Source organism: Bombina bombina, chromosome 3 (assembly GCF_027579735.1).
Source record: "Bombina bombina isolate aBomBom1 chromosome 3, aBomBom1.pri, whole genome shotgun sequence".
NCBI lineage: Eukaryota > Metazoa > Chordata > Amphibia > Anura > Bombinatoridae > Bombina > Bombina bombina.
This window is the reverse complement of record NC_069501.1, coordinates 1,137,655,552-1,137,668,288: the sequence shown is the minus strand read 5'-3', so window position 1 is coordinate 1,137,668,288 and position 12,737 is coordinate 1,137,655,552. Positions and strand designations below refer to the sequence as shown.

The window sequence follows — 12,737 nt, the reverse complement described above, 5'->3', positions numbered from 1 at the left end:
ATACTTGGCCAAACCGTGCTAGGCATTCTATACAATGCCTGGGTTTTGCACTTTGCCTGTAATATATACATATATAACATTTATTTTAACATATATACCCCCCAAAACATTTGTGAGGTTTCACAAAAAAAGTATAGAAAAAATAAAAAAATGGTTCTGTATTTGTTTATATGGCCCTATAATCTGTGTGCCAGTCTGCTTTTTATTACTGTTTGTATACCCCCTAAATGCAACTTCTAAACCTGTTTGTGTGTTGCACATTACCATAGCCTATTAGGATAAAGAGGTTCCTGGATTTGGCTCACCTTCCCATATTGTGCAGTTATAGTGAAAAAAAGAGAGAAGAAAATATGGGTTTTAAGGGGAATAATTAAGGTGTGTGAAAATAATGAGTTATTAAAGGGAAAAAAAAACAATGGAAATATCAAAGAAAACAATGCATATTTATTTATTATTTCTAGCAATGTGCCATACCTAAATTACATGTGAATATACCCCAAAGGGATTTTTTGGATCACTGGATACTTATCATAATTATAACAAAAAAAAAAAACACCACCACATTTTACGAGTGTCAATTTTCAGAATTTTATTTCAAGCAAGGTTTGGCAGAGACAATCTGTTATGGTTTACTGGCCTTGCAGACCTGTATAGATATATTGTGCATCATGGTCAATACTGAGAAAGTAATTCTAGCCTATAGTAACCTAGCAAAGCATACATCATCCTTTTCATGATCACAATCATTTTTGCATAATACAGTATCCATGCCTAATTAAGTTGTAGTTCCTTAAAAAATATTCAGAATTCAGAAAAAAAAACAGTTAATTGACTTTATCAGACACCTACATACATTCTTGCTCTCTTCCAATTTGTATAAAAAGGTACAAAAAAACTGTATTAAGAAATGCCTCCAGTATAAAATGTTATGTTTACATCTGTTCAGCTACAACTGTTCTTATAGAACGTTTGTGGATATTTTACATGATGAAAAAGTCAACAAGACTTATGAGACTTACATAGACCACAACTACAATGCTTATGCCAACTACAATGCAATATGGTTTCTTCTTTGGGTAACAAAGTTAAAGTAAATATTTTTTTATTTAAATTGATATCTGCTTATTTGTAGGTTTTGAAAATACTGGTGGGCATGATGCAGAAGCTATGACAATCTACATGCATGTCTGGCAAGCACTGGGTCAGCCCATGCTGCCGGATTTCAGATCCACTTCAGAAGATGTCTGGTATTCTAGATCTACCTCCACGTGTTTCACCTATGATCCTTGGCGTTTTTCCATTCATACTCCTATGGTGAACATATGTAAGGGAAATTATTGTATAGATCTTTCAGCCAGAAAAACAACTGACTCAAAATAAAACAGAATACGATAAAATAACACATTTATGAATAAAATATTTCTAAGTAAAAAAAAAAGTCACTTTGTAAAAAGACAAATGCAGTAAGAATAAGGCAACAGATGTTCTTTGCTGTGGCTTCCAGACACTCGTTGTGCATGAAGACGTTGTTCTTATACGTCCTCTTGAGTGGAGTGCACCTGAAGTGTGAAAGTCTGGATATTATTCAAGACCGAACTGTGCTGTAACATCCCTGACTGGGAAAAAAAAAATAAAGAAATAGTAATTTATGACACTTAAAGGGCAAATAATCCTAAAAAAACTAAATTTATGCTTACCTGATACATTTATTTATTTCCGGATATGGAGAGTCCACTACGTCATCAGTTACTAGTGGGGATATCACTCCTGGCCAGCAGGAGGAGGCAAAGAGCACCACCACCAAGGTGCCTGAGGATTAGTCAAAAAAACATAATTTATGTAAGAACTTACCTGATAAATTAATTTCTTTCATATTAGCAAGAGTCCATGAGCTAGTGACGTATGGGATATACATTCCTACCAGGAGGGGCAAAGTTTCCCAAACCTTAAAATGCCTATAAATACACCCCTCACCACACCCACAATTCAGTTTAACGAATAGCCAAGAAGTGGGGTGATAAGAAAGAAGCGAAAACATCAAAAATAAGGAATTGGAATAATTGTGCTTTATACAAAAAAATCATAACCACCACAAAAAGGGTGGGCCTTATGGACTCTTGCTAATATGAAAGAAATGAATTTATCAGGTAAGTTCTTACATAAATTATGTTTTCTTTCATGTAATTAGCAAGAGTCCATGAGCTAGTGACGTATGGGATAGCAGATACCCAAGATGTGGAACTTCCACGCAAGAGTCACTAGAGAGGGAGGGATAAAATAAAGACAGCCAATTCCGCTGAAAAAATAATCCACTACCCAAATCAAGAGTTTCAATTTTTAAAATGAAAAAAACTGAAATATAAGCAGAAGAATCAAACTGAAACAGCTGCCTAAAGTACTATTCTACCAAAATCTGCTTCTAAGAAGAGAAAACATCAAAATGGTAGAATTTAGTAAAAATATGCAAAGAAGACCAAATCATTGCTTTGCAAATCTGATCAACAGAAGCTTCATTCTTAAAAAGCCCAGGAAGTAGAAACTTAACTAGTAGAATGAGCCGTAATCCTCTGAGACGGGGATTAACCCGACTCCAAATAAGCATGAAGAATCAAAAGCTTTAACCAAGATGCCAAAGAAATGGCAGAAGCCTTCTGACCTTTCCTAAAACCAGAAAAGATAACAAATAGACTAGAAGTCTGTCTGAAATCTGAATAGCTTCAACATAATATTTCAAAACTCTTACCACATCCAAAGAATGTAAGAATCTTACCAAAGAATTCTTAGGATTAAGACACAATGAAAAGACAATAATTCCTCCACACATGTTGTTAGAATTCACAACTTTAGGTGAAAATTGAAATGAGGAAAAACCACCTTATCCTGATAAAAAATCAGAACAAGGAGATTTACAAGAAAGAACATATAATTTAAAACTGTTCTAGTTGAAGAGATGTCTAAAAAGAACAATACTTTCCATAAAGGTAATTAATGTCCAAAGAAAGCATATGCTCAAACAGAAGAGCCTGTAATGCCTTCAGAATCAAATTAAGACTCCAAAGAGGAGAAATTGACTTAATGACAGGCTTGATACGAACCAAAGCCTGAACAAAACAAAGAATATTAGAAAGATTTAGCAATTCTTACTGTGAAACAGCACAGGAAAAGCAGAGATTTGTCCTTTCAAGGAACATGCAGACAAAACCTAAGAAGAAACTATAAAATCCTAGGAATTCTAAAACAATGCCAAGAGAATTCATAAGAAGAGCATCATGAGATGTAAATCTTCCAAACTCGATAATAAATCCTATTAGACACAGATTTACGAGCCTGCAACATAGTATTACTTACTGAGTCAGAGAAACTCCTATGACTAAGTACTAAGCATTACATTTTCATACCATCAAATTAATAATTTGAATTCCTGATGAAAAAAATGAAAGTTAAGATATAAGGTATGGCTATAATGGAAGTAACCAAGATTGGCAACTGAACATCCGAACAAGAACTATATACCAAAACCTGTGTGGCCATGCTAAAGCCACCAGCCACACCAAGATTGCTCTCTGATGATTTTGAAAATCACTTTAAAAAGAAGAACCAGAGATGAAAAAAACATAGGCAGATTGATAATTCCAAAGAAGTGTCAATGCATACACTACTTCCGCCTAAAGATCCCCAAACCTAAATAGGCCCCTGGGAAGTTCCTTGTTTAGATGAGATGCCAACAGATCCATTACTGGAAGCCCTCACATCTGAAAAATTGAAAAACATATCTGGGTAAAAAAGACCATTCTCCCGGATGTAAAGCTTGATTAACAGAGATAATCCGCTTCCCAATGTCTATACCTGGGAAAAAGACCACATAAATTAGATAGGAGCTGAATTTAGCCCAAGCAAATATCCAAGATATTTCTGTCACAGCCTAAGAACTGATAGTCCCACCCTGATAATTGACATACGCCACAATTGTGACAATGTCCGTCTGAAAACAATAAACGTCTCTTTTTCAAAAAGAAACCAAACTGAAGAACTCTGAGAATGCACGGAGTTCCAAAAATATGAAAAAGGTAATCTCGCCTCCTGAGATTTCCAAACCCCTTGTGCTGACAGAGATCCTCAGACAGCCTCCCAACCTAAAAGACTCACATCTGCAGATCATGGTCCAGGTTGAAAGGACCGAAGAGACCTATAGAACTAAAAGATGGTGATCTTAAGCACCGAATCAAAGATAATTAACATTAGGATTCAAAGATATAAAAAGTGATATCCTAGAATCCCTGCACCATTATTCAGCATAAGAAAACTTGAAAGGTTTCCTAAATGAGCAAAGGGAATCGAATCCAATGCTGCAGCCACGAAACCTGAAACTTCCATGCATATATAGCAACTTGAAGCAAATAATAGAGACTGAAAATTCCGACAAACGGAACCCAATAAACTTGTCACTTGTCTGTTAGAGACAAAAACATTGACACAATTTATCTGGAAACCTAAAAAAAGGTGACCCTTGTGTGAGGAATCAAGGAGCTTTTGATAAAAAGATCCTCTAACCATGTCTTGAAGAGACAAAAAAAGTTGAATCGTATGAGATTCCACAGAATGAAAAGACTGAACCAGTACCACCATACCGTCCAAATAAGGAACACTGAGAACCTTAGAAAAGATTCTTAGAGCTGTCGCTAGACTAGAAGGAAAAGCAACAAATTGGTAATACTTGTCAAAAAAAGAGAATCTCAGAAAATAAAATAATCTGAATGAAAACAGAAAATGAAGATATGCATTTATTGTATCTATTGTAAACAAATAATGCCATCACTGACCAAAAAGGTAGAATAGACCATATAAACTCCATTCTAAAAGATGGTACACTTATATGACAATTCAAAAAGATTTTCTATCTTTGGAACAATGAATAGTCTTGAATAAAACCCTAAAACCCAGTTCCTAGAAAAGGAACTGGAATAAATACCCCAGAAGACTCCAGGTCTGAGCAGCGCTTGAGCCCCAACGGGTGACCAGCCGCGCTTCACCAGTACCCAAACATATAGGTCTGAATACACTTCAGGAAAATATTAGTCTTACTGAAATAGCTGGAATATGATAGAGAAAAAAGACCTCACAGATGGTTTTACTTTGAATCCTATTCTGTACCCAAAGTCTAAGAAGTTTGGACCGAATAGAACCAAACAAATTTCAAAAAAGTCTCAACCTGCCCCTTACCAGCCAAGCTGGAATAAGAACCGCACCTACATGCAAATTTAGGGAGCTGACTTTAAAAAGGCTTAATTGAATGTTGAAAAAAACTTCCAATTATAAACATGTTACTTGGGGAAGAATTCAGGACTCCATTCTTTAGTAAGAACAGAAAACTAATATAAGCTTAAAGTTTTAGTCTTAGAACTCAATCTTGAAGCCCATAGAAACAGTTAAAGAAGTGATTCCAATTATGAACCAAATAATTGATTACCTTGGAAAAAAAGAAATATGGATTTTAGAAATCAAATTAGCAATCCAATATTGAAATCACAAAGATCTTCTAGCTAAAAACATAGATTAAACCTCATTTGCGAAAATATTTAATAAAATGACAACACAAATGAAATTATTAGCATGTTAATTAAGTTAAAGGACCAGTCAACACACTGGACTTGCACAATCAACAAATGCAAGAAAACAAGACAATGCAATAGCACTTAGTCTGAACCTCAAATGAGTAGTAGATTTTGTCCTTTTAACAATGCTAAACAAATTAAAATCCGATACTTGATCTTAAAGTATCCAACCAGAAAGAAGCAATTGCAACATCAGCCAAATAAATTACAGGTCTAAGAAAAGTACCTGAAAATAATTTTCCTTAAATAAGATACAACCATCTGAAGGAAAAAATAAATACTATTTGCTTTAAGAATAATAGTATATTTAGCAGGAGTAGAGATAACCCCATTAATTTGGGCAATCTTTCCTCAAAACTAACTGCCGGCAAAGAATACAATTTAAAAACCTTAAATAAGGACTAAAAGAAAATTCTCAGCCTATTCCATTCCCTAGTATCAGGAACTGGAAAAAACCTCTGAAGAAATCACAGAGGAGAAATAAGCAGAAATTAAAATGTTAGCTAGTCTTTAAAATCCAAAGAACTAGTTACTTCAATATCCAAAATAATCAACACCTTTTGAACAAAGAACAAATGTACTCTATAAAAAATAAAAAAGTAGATTTGTTAGTGTCAATATCTGATGAAGAAAAAATTCTGAATGAGAAAAAAAACACCATCAGAGAAGGATAATTCAAATATGTTGTTGGTCATTTGAAATTTCATCAACTAAAAAAGAAGTTTGAAAAAGACCCAAAAATTTATTAGAAGGCGGGATGTCAGACAAAGCCTTTAAAATAGAATCAGAAAAAAATTCTTATAAATTTCTAAGTATATCTTGTACATAAGATGTAAAAAGAATAGACATATATTAAGCATAAATACTAATGGATTCTGCATGTAAAAGTTTATCATGATAACTTATTACAAACCATAGCTAAAGATAAACATTCATAACATTTAAAATAAATGAACTTAGCTTTAGTAGGACTGATCTCAGTCAACAGGAATCCCTCAGCATGTTCTGATCCAGGAACAGAGAATGGAAAATCTTGCAATATGTAATAGAAAAAAACAACATATAAAGCAAAATTATCAAATTCCTTAAATGACAGTTTCAGGAATGGGAAAAAATGCAAAATAAACAAGCTTCTAGCAACCAGAAGCAACAAAAAAGTGAGACTTAAATAATGTGAGAAAAAGTGAACAAGTATGACGCCCACATTTTTGGCGCCAAGTATGACACCCACATTATTGGCGCCAAGTACAACGCCCATATTTTTTGTCGCCAAGTATGACGCCATGTCCTCTGACGCCAAAAACGACGCCCACATTTTTTGGCGCAAAAAAACGTCTGAACACACATGCGTCAAAAAATGACGTAGCAACAAACAAACTTCCGGCGTCAACTACGGCGCCGGAAATGACAAAATTTTGCGCCAAAAAAGTTTGCGCCAAGAATGACGCAATAAATTGAAGCATTTTCTGCCCCCGCGAGCCTAACAGCCCGCAGGGAAAAAAGTCAATTGAAAATTTTCAAGGTGAGAAAAAAATATTTTATATGCATTATCCCAAATAATGAAACTGACTGTCTGAAATAAGGAATACTGATTATCCTGAATCAAGGCAAATATAAGTTTAAACACATATATTTAGAACTTTACATATAAAGTGCCCAACCATAGCTTAGAGTGTCATAAAAAAGAAGACTTACTTACCCTAAGACACTCATCTACATATAGTAGACAGCCAAACCAGTACTGAAACGAGAATCAGTAGAGGTAATGGTATATAAGAGTATATTGTCTATCTGAAAAGGGAGGTAAGAGATGAATCTCTACGACCGATAACAGAGAACCTATGAAATAGATCCCGTAGAAGGAGACCATTGTATTCAAATAGGCAATACTCTCTTCACATCCCTCTGACATTCACTGCACTCTGAGAGGAAAACCGGGCTTCAGCCTGCTGTGAAGCGCATATCAACGTAGAATCTAGCACAAACTTACTTCACCACCTCCATGGGAGGCAAAGTTTGTAAAACTGAATTGTGGGTGTGGTGAGGGGTGTATTTATAGGCATTTTAAGGTTTGGGAAACTTTGCCCCTCCTGGTAGGAATGTATATCCCATACATCACTAGCTCATGGACTCTTGCTAATTACATGAAAGAAATAACTGTCTTAAATTAAAGGGTGGGGTCATGGACTCTCCATATCCGGACAGAAATAAATTTATCAGGTAAGCATAAATTTTGTTTTCTTTCCTAAGATATGGAGAGTCCACAAAATCAATTACTAGTGGGAACCAATACCCAAGCTAGAGGACACAGATGACTAGGGAGGGAAAACAAGACAGGCAGACCTAAACAGAAGGCACCACCGCTTGAAGAACCTTTCTCCCAAAAGAGGCAAAAGTATCACATTTGTTCCAGCCTTGCAAATCTGTTCCACAGTAGCTTAATTTTTGAAAGCCCAAAAAGAGGAGACAGCCCTTGTGGAATGAGCCGCAATTCTCTCAGAAGGCTGCTGACTAGCGGACTCATAAGCAAAACTAATCATACTTCTCAACCAGAGGGAAAGAGAAGTAGCAGTAGGGACAGCCATGGGGGCAAAATTTGCCCCCTCCTATGCCAACCTATATATGGGTTGGTGGGAGGCCTCCCACGTCTATGGAGATGACAACCCCTTCAGAGAACATATAATTTATTACGGCAGATATATTGACGACCTGCTGGTGGTGTGAGATGGAGACTTAGAAATGGCCAGAGATTTTGTTGCAAAGATCAACAATAATTGCATGAACTTAAAATTCACATCCCAATACAGTACTGACCATATAGAGTTTCTAGATCTGGACTTAACTGTGAACAGGGAACAAAAAAACATAAATACATCTATCTTTAGAAAGCCAACAGGTGGCAACACTATATTGAATTACAAATCCAGTCACCCTGCACATGTAAAGAAAGCCATTCCCAAGGGTCAGTACATAAGAACCAAAAGAATATGCTCAGACACTCAAACATTTGAAGCCCAGTGCCAAATACTAGAAAATAGATTGGCCCAAAGGAATTACCCTATTCTATTGCTTAAAAAGACCAAGGAAGAGGTAGACAAAATTCCAAGAGAGGCTTTGTTGCAATACAAACATAAACACAAACACACACAAAATAGCAACACAGTAGCCTCCTCAAATGAAAGCAAACTTGTATTTAGCACACCGTACAGTCTTGAGTACCAGAAAATTTGTGACATTATTAAACAATGCTTACCTATATTAGCCACTGATCCAAAGTTAGAACAAATAGCAAGCACAGGATGTAGGTATGTGGCTAGAAAAAGTAGGACCATTGGTAATATAATAGCACCCTCAGATCTGGCTAACACTAGTACTCGTACGTGGCTTCCACATAGGTTAGGTTTCTTCAAGTGCAGGGCACAAAAATGCAATACCTGCAGTCACGTTGTGGAAGGAACAAATTTCACTTCCACTGTAACACAATGTACATATAATATTAGACATAAACTTAATTGCAAATCCAATCATGTAATTTATTTATTGACCTGCAGGGGGTGCCATATCCAATATGTTGGAAAAACAAAACGACTTGTCAAAGAGAGGGCGCAGGAACACATAAGGGACATTGAAAATCCCGATGTGTTCACCCCAGTGGCCAGACATTTCAAAATGGAGCATTCAGGCAATGCGGCTCTTATGTCTATACAGGCAATAGATCACGTGCCACCACACAAAAGGGGTGGGGATAGAATCCAAAAATTAGATTACAAAGAAGCACAGTGGATATTTCTACTCAATACCAGATGCCCACAAGGCATCAATAAAGAGTGTGATGTTAATCTCTTCATTTAATTTGATTCTACAAGTTTATAATATCAATACTAATATTAAATTTACAGCAGTATATATCAGGTATCCCTATTCTGTTAAGTAAGGAATATTGTTAATTGTAGACATACAATACATTACACTCAGTAGCTTGCATGTGCAGCCATATACTAATTGAAATATTTCTCCCTTTGTCCGATTCCTATACATATACACAAAAAATCTTAACTCATATGTTAAATGCTAAATATTATCTCATAACATCTTTTCTTCAAAAGCTATAGCGATAAATCCTTCTTTCAGCTCCGGTATATTGAGTCTATTTAAACTATTCTTTAAGTATCTAGCTTCTCCTGTCACTGTATATAGTGGTATCTAGAGAGAAAAAGTACAATAAGGGGTTAATCTTGTTTGCTTTTAATTGTTTGTAATGTTCCTTTAAATAGGAGTATCAGTGGAAGCTCACATTCAGCAGTGAACAAGTGTGTGTGAGACACACGAAACATGTCTGCTGGTGCTGCACTGATACCCCTTATTGTCAGTGTTTAGAGATACGGCTCTTTTTTGTTTTTAATGTGCACACAATAAAGCTATTTTTTATACATTCAACTGACCCTGCCTTGATGTTTGGACGCAGTAGGTCGTTAGCCCTGTAGCCAAAATTCGTGGGGACTCAGAAGTAGCAGTAGCCTTCTGATCTTTACGCTTTCCAGAGAAACAAACAAACAGGGCAGAGGACTGGCGAAAATCCTTAGTCGTCTGAAGGTAGAATTTTAGAGCACGCACTACGTCCAAGTTGTGCAACAGACGTTCCTTATGAGAAGGATTAGGACATAGAGAAAGAACAGCAATTTCCTGATTAATATTTCTATCCGAAACCACTTTAGGAATAAAACCCAACCTAGTACGAAGAACCGCCATATCAGTATGAAAGATATCAGGAATTTGTGTTGATCCCTGTGGATGGGAACATGAAGATATGTGTCCTTCAGATCTATGGTCGTCATGAACTGGCCCTCTTGGACCAAAGGAAGAATGGAATGAATGGTTTCCATTTTAAAGGACAGTACCCTGAGAAACTAGTTAAGACACTTTAGGTCTAGAATAGGACGAAAAGTTCCCTCTTTTTTGGGAACCACAAAGAGATTTGAATAGAATCCTAGACTCTGTTCCTTTACAGGAACTCAAACAATCACCCCCATGGAATAAAGATCCCAAACGCAATTCAAGAATGCCTCTCTTTTTATCTGGTCTACAGATAATCTTGAGAGGTGAAACCTGCCCCTGGGAGGAAAAGTCTTGAATTATATTTTGTAACCCTGAGATGCTATGTCCATGGCCCAAGGATCTGGGATATCTCGTACCCATGCTAGAAAAAGTCTGCCCCCCACTTGATGCAATCCCGGACCGGGGGCAAATCCTTCATGCTGATTTAGACTCAGCTGAGCGTTTCTTTGATTGCTTCCCCTTGTTCCAAGACTGATTGGGTTTCCAAGAAGACTTAGACTGTTCCTGCTTAGAAGAGGGAGAGGAAGACTTTCCTTTGAAGTTACGAAAGAAACGAAAATTACTTTGACATCCTTTAGGTCTATTCTTCTTGTCTTGTGGTAGAAAAGACCCTTTCCCACCAGTAACATCAAAAATTATAAGGTCCAAACAAGGTCTTACCCTTGTAAGGAAGCACTAGAAGCTTGGACTTAGATGTAATATCTGATAACCAAGGTTTCAGCCACAACGCCCTGCTAGCTAGCACCGCAAAGCCAGATATCTTGGCTCCCAGTATGATAACTTGCATAGTAGTATCAGAAATAAAGGAGTTGGATAGCTTGAGAGCCTTAATCCTGTCTTGGATCTCCTCCAAAGGAGCCTCTACTTGAAGAGAATCAGACAAGGCATCAAACCAATAAGATGCTGAACTAGGCACAGTGGCAATATAAACTGCAGCTTGCCATTGAAGACCTTGATGAACATACATTTTCTTCAAATAAGCTTACAGCTTTTTGTCCATTGGATCCTTAAAAGAGCAGCTATCCTCTATAGGAATAGTAGTTCTCTTAGTCAGAGTAGAAATGGCCCCTTCTACTTTAGGCACCATACGCCAAGAATCTTTAATGGAGTCAGCAACAGGAAACATCTTTTTAAAAACATGAGGCGGGGAAAAAAGGTATCCCTGGCCTCTCCCATTCCTGCGCAATAATCTCCATAGCACGGTCTGGAACAGGAAACACTTCCACAGAGGAAGGAACATCAAAGTATTTATTAAGTTTACTTGATTTCTTAGGGTTGACAACAGGCAGGTCGGAGTCGTCCAAAGTAGCCAAAACCTCCTTTAACAATGCAAAAAGTTGTTCAAGCTTAAATCTAAAGGATACTACTTCAGCATCAGATGAAGGAATTATATTGTCCGAATCTGAGATTTCACCCTCAGAGGCTACCGAAGTATCCTCATCAGACTTATGAGAAAGGGCAACCTGAGTAGCAGACGACGGAACAGAAACCTTACTATCTCTCTAATTTTCCTCTTGCATTTTCCCTTTAGCATGGGAAAAGCAGATAATGCAGCAGATACCGCAGAAGATACCTGTACAGCAATATCTTCTAGCAAATAGACACCTCCAGGAGGCTGAGAGGAGCTGGAGGGCACTATATGTGACGCCATAGAGGCTTGGGACGTAACAGGAGAAAGCTGTGGTATTACATTAACAGCATCATCCTGAGAGACATTAGGCTCAGCAAAAAGAACTTTATCTCTTCATTGTAATGTCCTCTTAATACAAGAGAAACAAAATTGCATAGGGGAAACAATTTGTGCCTCTAAGCACAATAGACATGAATTCATTATAGCAGATTCCTGCTCCGTGTCAGACATTGCCCCAAACAGATAAAATTAAGTAATAAATAATAAATCTGTCACTTTAAGAAAGACGTTTTAATTTTAAGACAAATAAAAATATCCTCTGATAAGGATCACCTCTACACCTCAAGCTAGCTGAGGTGCTCCTACCTGACCATTTATGAGAAAATCATAGCTCCAAACTGTTCTCACTTGAAGAAACTATCAAGAGACTCCAAAATCAGCTCCTACGTGAACCGCCGCTCCGATCTCTATAGTATAGAGCGGAAGCGCAGATGAGTCACATGACCAGCCGAAAGAAAACTGTGCCATACACAAAAGCACGCGTTTCTACAACGGCTTTTATGCTCCGTGTCAGTAAATAATAAAACCGCTAAGAAGCATTCTCTTCTAAGGGAGATAGGCCAGAAAAACCTGTTAGAACCACTAACTATTTCACACAA

At 36.9% G+C, this 12,737-nt stretch overlaps 1 protein-coding gene across 1 annotated transcript in view; it reads right to left on the bottom strand.

Annotated features, from left to right (window-relative positions):
- Positions 1-563: 563 nt before the first annotated feature.
- Positions 564-12,737, bottom strand: part of ZDHHC20 (zinc finger DHHC-type palmitoyltransferase 20) — a 241,653-nt gene continuing 229,479 nt past the window's right edge. The window contains exon 13 of the mRNA XM_053708517.1: positions 564-1,616. The gene's annotated coding sequence lies outside the window, so the exon portion shown is untranslated. The remainder of the gene's footprint in view (positions 1,617-12,737) is intronic.